This window comes from Triticum aestivum, chromosome 2D (assembly GCF_018294505.1).
Source record: "Triticum aestivum cultivar Chinese Spring chromosome 2D, IWGSC CS RefSeq v2.1, whole genome shotgun sequence".
Lineage (NCBI taxonomy): Eukaryota > Viridiplantae > Streptophyta > Magnoliopsida > Poales > Poaceae > Triticum > Triticum aestivum.
The window spans coordinates 15,846,470-15,856,422 of record NC_057799.1 but is presented as its reverse complement, the minus strand read 5'-3'; the positions used below and the strand labels follow the sequence as shown (position 1 = coordinate 15,856,422).

Below are 9,953 nucleotides of genomic sequence, written 5' to 3'. Positions count from 1 at the left end.
CCTACATCAATCTTACTCCTTGGTGTGAAAGTCTTTCAGTGCCGGCTTGGATCCTCCGAGATCGCCTCGACAACGTGGGATGATTCCATGGTCCAAAATATGGGCTTCGAGCACACAACCCGAGGTCATCTTGACCAGGGGAGGGGGATCTTCTGGTGTTGGGGTACACTCATCGGTACGACCTATTTGGTTACCGCTGGGCTAGAGACCCTGACAGAGGATAAGGCTACATGCCAGATCCCCTCACTGAAGGACCACACCGATCAACCCACAATGTGTCATTGATCAGATCATCGCCATGGAATCGTTTCATCACACATTAGGATTGTCGTGAGATTTGGTTCAAGCAAATCGTGAACTCGTGTCGTGTGCCCCAAATTAGGCCGCCCCCTTTTCCACCGAGGGCCCTCTCGGTGGTTAGGAACCGCCACTCTCAATGGGTCAGGGACCTTCTGTAAGACTTTGTTCAACCCTCCGGTTATCCATTCGTTATGTGGTTGGCGCTTCAGAAGTCATTTCAGAAGCCTCTACTGATCCAATCCTCTTATAAGCCTTCTCCAGGATGACCTTCCTTTCAATGTTCTTTCGCTAGCAACCTAGAGACTCTCCATGTACAGGAAGTGAACTCCGCCCTATGGACTAACCATTGAACGAGGTATTCGCCTGGACACCATACCATGTGCGCGGGAAAAAAAATCTCCTTTCTATATGTGTAGGGAGGAATGGAACTATCTAATTGCTCCCATCCTCTTCGCCGTCTTCAAGGCTCGCGCTACGTTTACTTTCATTGTGAGAAGACCGACACTGGTCTCTCTGAGAGCAACACTTTTTCATGACCGCTTATGCCTGGGACATGGGGACCATGAGGCATGATTACAATCAAGGGGTCCCTAGAAGTAGTCTCTTGACCTCGGGAAACACACCTTGACGAAGTTACGAGGGACTCTATAACCTCATCAAGGGGTATCCGTCGGGGGACGTATCACCGACTGGACCTGGGGGAAAGTCCTTTAGCTTTTGACCACAATGGCGGGCAAACCTTGACACAGTTGCCCGGAAATAAAAGGCTATTCTTTCCCGGCTCTGGACAATAGGACAATAGTAATATTAAACTAACTTTACTCCAAATTTCATATAACTATCGATGATGATTTGTGTTTATGACAAATGTTAATCCATTGCTTAATTAAGGTCCCTTATGTAGCATATATGCAAATCCATTGCGTAAGGAAGGCCCCTTATCGGTAGAAACATGCAATTTTCTATTTTGTTAGCTATTGATTACAGCTTGTAGAATTTAATACATACTAAGGAATAGTTGAAAGCAGGTATTTTGTGTTGAGCCTGAGATCATAGCTCATTTGGTTACACACCTCTGAGTCTCATATACATGAAGATGAAGTTGTGGTGGAGAAGGAGAATGTATACATTGGTGACCCAACTTCTAAGCGCGTGGCCGGATCCCCATGCATGCTAGACAATGTGATGCAAGCTGCATATGCAATGGTAGGATTTCATGTTGTCCGGAAACTACTTAGTTTCCAAAACTTAAATTACAAGCTTGACCAATACAACAAACATCACACCATAACATTAAACAACTATGACATTGATGAAAATCAAACATTTGACAAAGATGAAGGCTATGGCGTGGATGATCCCGTCGTGACGCAACGTGCTCCAAACCACCAGGCTCCTAAGTCTTGACGGTGCAAACGTCGTCTCTCCGATGATGTCGTAGCACTCACCGTTTGACCCACCAAACAGACCAACCTTCACCCCACGTCTTGACATCGCTTGTTTTCGAAGGGCTTGGCCTGTAGCTAGCTGGGGCTTGGGAGATAACTCTGTTTAGTAGATCTCTGCAAGGAAGGCTATGCCTGCTTTCTTGTTTTCTCCTCCATGAACAAAGATGACGAACGATATTTATAGACAGAATTTAGTAGGAAGAGTTAGTCAAGTCAATGCAATACCATGGTCCATGGAGCACCTACGTACCGCCCATATGCAATTGGTAGCTGCATGTCATTGATTCATAGGAAATTTCGTACCCCACTTGGCTCATTCGGTTGGATGAAACTAAAATGTAGGAATTAGGATTAGTATAGGAATTTAATAGGATGGCACTTGCCATCCTAAGAAATTGACTTGCCTCGTTCCTACGCGTGAAATAAGCTTTGAGTGGATGTGTAGTTTCCTCCAAAAACACAGGAAATGAGTAGTATTCCTACGAAATTCCTGTACGCATTTTCTACAAACCGAATGCATCCATAGAAAATTTTCCTCTGAAATCCTTGTTCCTATATTTTTCTTATGAAAATCCTCCGAACCGAATGAGGCCTTCCTTTTTTCAGAGGTTCCTTTCAGGATACTAGCTAGGGACCTCTTTTTCACTAATCCGCTACGGCTAGTCATAGTGGGAGTAACATAAGGAGTAACATACATGCCACATAAGCAAAAAAGATGATGTGTCATGTAATTAAAGAGGAGAGAGGCAAATAAAGTAACATAATATGTTACCATCACATAGCGCTTTCTAATGCAAAATGAGTCTACAAAGCAATAAATGTAGATATGTATGTTACTACACCTATGACACTTCCCACTATGGAGGTAGTAACATAGACTAGTAACTTATGTATGTTACTATTCGGCCCGCTTAATTGTGAACCATCGACAATCGGTCATCTTCTCCGTCGGAGGTGGTCAGCCTGAGGTTGGGTGGTCGCATCTCCAGATCCGTTATCTAGTCCCGGCTGCAAGTCGGGGAGACACGGTTGCCGGTGAAAACCGAGCCGAGGGCGGGTGATGGCAGCGTTATGCGCCGTTACCTTGATGAAGGCATCGTCATGTAACTACTATCGACCCACTCGTGCTGCTCCGGGGGAAACCCTAGGATTTGGTCTTCTAGATCGGACGCTGGCGTGACTGCGGCGACGTTTCTCTCTTGGGAGCATCGTTTGTGGGGCAGCGCTGGATGACAGAGGCAGGAGGTGGAGCGGCTTCGTCTTGCACGGAGCTTCGGTAGAGATGTCAAGTCATGCCTAGCCGACAGGTGCTACGCTTTGTCATGCCTGTTCGACAGGTGCTACACACGACAGATTTTTCAGGGACTTCAAGCTACGTTGGCTGGTGGTACTTTGCGGCATGGTGCTGCGGCGTGCTCGGCAGTTTGCGCGCAGGGAGGTGGAGCCGTTGGGCATCATGGTGGCGTCGACGGAGGACCGGACTGGCAAGGATGATGCATATCTCTTTCCTGAAGATGGGTTAGCGGTCTGGTGATGATGGCGGCCTTTAAAACATGTGCATGTGGTGCACGCTTTAGATTTGCTGCACCGGTTGTAGGTTCCGATACTTTATGTGGATGGATCGATTACGACATCGGTTTTAGATATGGGGAGTGAAAACACTTCATATTATCGAGTTTATAGGTGTCAGTGATGGCTTCGGGTGGTTTGATGTATGTTCTTGTTCTGAAAAAAAAGTTGTGAACCATCGGTGGGATTTGGTTTCCAACGGTTAGTGTAATGGACCGACTCATATGCACGATTTACTACCGGTAGCAGTTTCTTACAGTACTGGATGATTGGCACAATCAGTGACGTCACTCAGTGAACGGACAAGTTGCCACCGTTAATCAATCAAATGTGTCCCGCTGCAAACAATGGTTGAGACGGTGTGAACGGACAAGACCAATGCGGGTCTGAGCTTACCAACTTTTCACCGTTAATCAATGCGCACTGAACCAATGAGTAGCACTACTTCCTTCGTTTCATAGTGTAACACGTTTTTTGACACTAGCGATGTCTTGCTAGTCATAGTGGGAAGTAACTCTATACTAGTGTCATGCATATGACACTAGTCTAACTTACTATTATTTTTATAGTATAATAAAGTAGTAATATAGTAGTGGTGTCATAGAAGACATCATTTATTAGCTTGTAGACTCATCTTATCTTGGGAAGCGCTGTGTTATCACTTCTTATTAACTACATGCCATGTAAGTAAATTTTTCTTGAAGCTAGGTACCCCTTTGGTAATTTTGCAATTCCCCAATCGAAACCATGAATTGAGCGCGGCGTCTCTGGCGACCACCTCAACTCCGGCGGGATCGGCGGGTCGCCGGTTCAAGGAGCACGCGTTGCCGACACAAAACTCAAGCCTACCTTGACGCCTGCCCCCCACCACCCCGTCGTCACTGCCCTCCTCCGCGAGCTCCAAAATCCACGGGCATCCCATGGCCTTGGGCGGCTGCTGGGCGACAGGGAGGGACATGGCGGGCGACCTCCTCGACGCGCGCTCGATGCGGCCGGTGGGCAGCGCGCGATGCATACGGGTGGTGACGTGACCGGTGCGGCGCGGATCCTGTCCGACGAGCCCGTCGGGGACGCGGTGCGGGAGCTGCTCTGCTCTAGGCCTGGCGAGGCGCTGCGGTGGGCGGGCTGAACGCAGCGGCCGGCGGGGTACCCTGGGCTTGGCAGGTGAAGTTGTTCTGTTCTTCAGTTTGAGAAATGTGGCAGGGGCAGACTGCAAAGTTAATTCCTCAGCTTCGCTCTTTTGCCGAGAATTAACAAGTGTTTGATTCCTCCTTTTTTTCGACAAAGGGTGGACTTTATTGGCTCAAAATGAAGCATCAAGAGGATACATAACACAATGAGCACACACCCGGCCTCTGCATAACTAGGATGCACACAACCAACCCAACACACTCACGTGGAAACATACCCGCAACTAGCAAAGTCATAAGACCAAAAGCTATGTGCGGGCGAGAAAAAAGGAGGAAAAAAAGATCAGATCAGTGATCGACAAACTACAACTGAGACCATATTCGCACCAACTATTGACACCACATGATGACGAGGAACTTCAACAGTAACGCCTTCATGAAGGAAGCGACACTCAAGCGCCGCCGTCACCGGATCTAACCACAAAGGCCAGAATCTAAGTTTTCACCCTGAAGAATCAGTCCGAGCAAATCCGAACAATGCCTCCAACAAGGTAACGACATAAAAACATCGCCATTGCCAGGTGTAACCACTCGGGTCTGACCTAGGCTTTCTCCCCGGAGCTCGAGACCTGGTGCGTGCAGCACCACCATCCAAGTCACAAAAGTGTTGTCGCCACCGCTTGTCCACAATCCCAGCAGCTACAGTTGGACCGCCGCCACTCCACAACTTACCCTTTGCGTCAAGTCATCATCCATAATTTGTATCACACCACTGAAGTCATCAACCAGATCAAGAGATAAAACCTCCCGAACTCTTTTCGATGACCTGCGTAGTCGTGGATCCGTAGGAAGTCTCTAGGGAACAATCTATGAACACCACCATCTGACCGATCTGATCTAGATCAGCACCACCAACCGAAAAACGTAGCTGGCATTCCAGAGGAGCCGCTGATGCTTCTCAGAGTAAGGGACTGTATGTAATGGAAGTTCAGTTGCTTCCAAGCTCTTACTTGGTCAAGTTTTTTGTGATCTCGTTCCACCGCCTATGCTATGCTTCCTATGAAGTTTATGTTATCTTGGTGAAGTTCAGTTGTTTTGTAGCTGTCTAAACTCATTGGTAAGGGGAAATGTTAAGTGAATGACCAACATTCAGTATGGCACTTGAAAGAACTTCAGGCCAGCACACATTTGGTTCTGAAAGACTTGGGGCCTTTAGTACCGGTTCGTGCCATGAACCGGTACTAATGCCTCAAAGCCCATTAGTACCGGTTGGTGGCACCAACCGGTACTAATGGGCATCGCACCCTTTAGTCCCGGTTCGTGGCACCAACCGGGACTAAAGGGCCCAGGTGAACCGGGACTAATGCCTTAGCCGCACGAACCGGGACCAATGCTCACATTAGTCCCGGTTCGTGACTGAACCGGGACTAATGTGAATATTGCCCTGTGACAAAAGCCCTGTTTTATACTAGTGTATGCTTCCTATGAAGTTTATGTTATCTTGGTGAAGTTCAGTTGTTTTGTAGCTGTCTAAACTCATTGGTAAGGGGAAATGTTAAGTGAATGACCAACATTCAGTATGGCACTTGAAAGAACTTCAGGTCAGCACACATTTGGTTCTGAAAGACTTGGGGTGAGGTTGCATTGACGTGGCATAGGAATGAGGCAGCCTTCACACGGCAGCTGACATGTGGGCCCGCGTCACTGCACCGGCTCGAACTTCCAGTTTTATACATGTCTTTATTTAACAAGGGATCATGTCGTAACTTCTCCAAATACTTGCGCCGGTCTTATACATGTCAGGAAAGGAAGGATATTAGATCTGGAGATTGCTGCAGATTGGCCCATGGGGTAGAGATTCCAACCGTAGCTGTTGGCAATTGGCATTTGAAGGATTGATTTGATTCATCATGTCTGAACCAGAGGTAATCCATCACACGTCTCAATCTTCAGTTGTTAATGCTGCAGACTAGCTTGTGACTTGCTTGATTTCTTTAGCTAACGAGCTCAACTGGGATCGTCAATTGTTGTACAGACAAGAATTAAATAGGCCATTCCTTGGTATGAACTATTTTCCTTTTTTATTTTACATCTGTCGTCTGCTAGCATTTGAAATTTGAGAAATCTATTGCAGAATCAGTTGGGTCTTTGATACTTAGTTATTTGCACACTTGGTCAGTGACCATGTTTTATGTATACACACACACTTGATCATTGCTTCCCTATACATCACACACACTTGTGTCAGTAAGTTATGTCTCAATAGTTCAGGAAAACTTTTTAGTTATGATGCGCCTGATGGTTTGGCATGGAAGGGTTAAAGAAATAATAAAGCTAAAAGTGACAAACCTCATTTGGTGCTATTATTGCTGAACATTGCAGGACATTGAGATCCAGGCAAAAAACATCGATGCGGCAGCAGCAGAGATAATTGGTGTTTTGGAGGATACAAGCAATGGAAATGTGATCTACTTTGATGGGTGGTGTGGATTTGGGGCATCAGCGGCACTCAAGGTAGTTGCCCAACGTCTGAAATCATCAAAATCAAAGTTTGACAAGGTCATCCATGTGGACTGCTCGGTGTGGAAGAGCATGAGGGCCCTGCAAAAGGCAGTCACGGAGGAGCTGGAGCTTCCGAAGCATGTGATGGCCATCTTCGATCGGTGTGACGAGGACGATGATTTTAGTGGGATAGACGAAGGCTCTAGAGGGGTGATAGCGGATATCAGAAGGGGATCTTCGAAAAGCTTGCTAGCAGTAGATTTGTGGTGATTTTTCACAACGGGAGTGGCAGATACATTGATTTCTATGAGTGTGGTGTCCCAGCAATTCCATTCTTGAGGAACAAGGTGTTGTGGACCTGGCACGGGAGGTTCCATCTCGGTCTCATGCTAGATGAAGCGGAAGTAGAAAAGATGAACACGCAGACTAATGTTTTCATCCGTACTTCTCTTGGATACAAAGATGAAGAATTCCGAGATCTAGTGCGTGAAGAGGCCGAGGAGGTTGCGAATTGCACGAGGATTGCTGAGCCTGAGTACATGAACCACAAGGTAGTAAACCAGTGCTTCATGTACGAATTGTCACTAAGTCACGCCATATATCTTATTGGCATGTACTTGGGGATCCATGTACCAAACTATTGGGTCTGTGATGGTATTATACAAGGCCAAGGCAATACATCAGCATGGGAGATGGGCGATTCTCTGCAGAGGAATGTGCACTTTGACTGGATTAGGAAGAAGCCTGCTAATCGAGCAGAAATGTTAGAAGCCACAGATCGCATGGCAAATTTGCTTACAAGAAACAATGATATAAATGATGATCGCTGGGTTTACATCACACACATAAGCTGGGTGATACGGTGCTAGCTCCTGGGGTGACATCCTTCTTCTTGTATGCATATGAATCATCAACAAACACAGTACCAGTATTGCCCGTTAGCATATTCCAACATTCACAAAACAGCAAGCTGCGTGTATTGCATCTCTCTCGCTGCACCTTCAGTTTTGCATCTCCTCTCTTCCTCTGTTGCACCCAACTGAGATTGCTGCATCTGGATCATTGCACAAGTATCATAGGTGAGGAGTATCAAAGCCATAATGAAAACATATCATGTTTCCAGAAGCTATGGGTGCTGGATCTAAGGTATACAGACTGGTACTGGCTACTATCGGAAAGGATGAAGAGATAGATGGTTGAACTCCAGGAGTTGAACGTGGAGGGAGTCAAGCACGGGAGCATAAATGATTTGTGTGGCGGTATTCCTAGCCTAGTCACACTTCGAGTGACAGCCAACACAGTTGCAATTCATTCACAAGAAATCATCAAAATTAGTGATGCATCACTCCTCAACTTGTCCAAGGCAAGTCTCCTTAAGACAGTCATCCTTGAGTGTTGTGCTGAATTGGAACAAGTTGAGCCTTACATGCTACCCCCGTCGCTTGAGTCATTTACCTTCATCAATAGTGTTGCTACTGCTGCCAGGATATCTAGCATCTCCTTCCATGGTTGTTCTCAGTTGAAAAGTATACTGCTGAAAGGATGTCTAGAGAACCTCGAGGAGTTGGATCTCTCGGGCACATCTGTGAAAACCCTCGACCTCAGAGAAGTGGAAGCTCCAAACCTCAAGCGTCTCATCCTCCTGGGTTGTGAGAAGCTCTGTGCAATATTGTGGCCACCAGAAAATAAAAGGATGGGGTTTTTGGAGGTGTTGTACATCAACGCCATCAGATATGCATTACCTAGCCAAGCTAATTCAAAAGAACAGACCAATGAGGCTAGTTCTGCTAAAAGATCATCATCTATTCTTTCTGTTCCTGCTACACAACTAGACATATTCTCCTGTAATTTCTACATCACTGTAAGGGATGCAAGGCTCCTTAGGTCTCTTAAGCGCCTCGAAGATCTTAGACCCGATTTCATATATATGGAAATGGATTCATCTCCTGTAAGTAGAGTTGCTGTTGATGACAGTGAAGTTGCTGAAGGAATCAGGAGCCTAGGAAGGCATGATCATTATTTATATGCAAGGGATATTATTTTTCAAGGCCACCTGCAGGCTTGTGCTGGTAATGAAGGAGCGATTAATTGGATATGGGCGTGCCCAGCCAGGCCTACTCCAACCGCTCAAGACTGGTACGTTCACGTACAAGGTGAACATGAGATGAAGCGGGGATTACTACAGCAAGAACAGAGCACCATTGAAGGAACTAGTACCAGTGCTACCATACCCCCCAGAATGTGTAATATCGCTTGCATGCTTCATGTGCATGATAGCTTGTCCATCACTTGCATTCCATGCCTACAAGGTGCAGACTGGGGCTGGCTTGAATGGTGCCGAGTCGAGAGATGCCCCAACCTATGCTCTGTCTTTGCTACTCCCCAACTAAGATATGGTGAGACCACCTTTGGTTACTTGTGTACATTCTGGGCGTCCCAGCTTCCGAAGGCGTGCTACATTTGGAACTGGAGTATAACATCTCAACCAAGTGGAGGACCCTTCTCAGTACTAAAATTCTTGCACCTGGACTATTGCCCCAGGCTCATACATGTGATTCCCTAGTCTGAGCGTATGGACACCTTGCGTAGCCTGGAGACGCTCGAGATCGTGTGCTGTGGTGATCTGAAGGAGATCTTCCCATTGGACCCTAAACGCCAAGAGAAGCAGGAGATTATAAACTTCCCCAGGCTAAGGATGATCCACCTGTATGAGCTGCCCATGTTGCAGCGCATCTGTGGGAGAAAGATGTCTGCGCCCAACCTGGAGACCGTCAAGATCAGGGGCTGCTGGAGCCTCACGCAGCTGCCAGCTGTCAGGTGCAACTCCGCCATGCGGCCCAAGGTGGACTGCGAGAAGGACTGGTGGGACAACCTGGAGTGGGTGCACTGGCGGGACTGCCATTGGAGCAGGGTGGAGACGAAGCACGATCCTTCGCTCTATGAGCCAAGCCACTCGCGCTACTACAAGAAGGCCAACCTGCCAAGAGGCACAGTGCTCGGGTAA

General features: G+C 47.1%; 1 pseudogene; it reads left to right on the top strand.

Annotated features, from left to right (window-relative positions):
• LOC123055515 (uncharacterized) overlaps positions 1–9,953 on the top strand; it is an 11,784-nt pseudogene extending 1,831 nt beyond the window's left edge.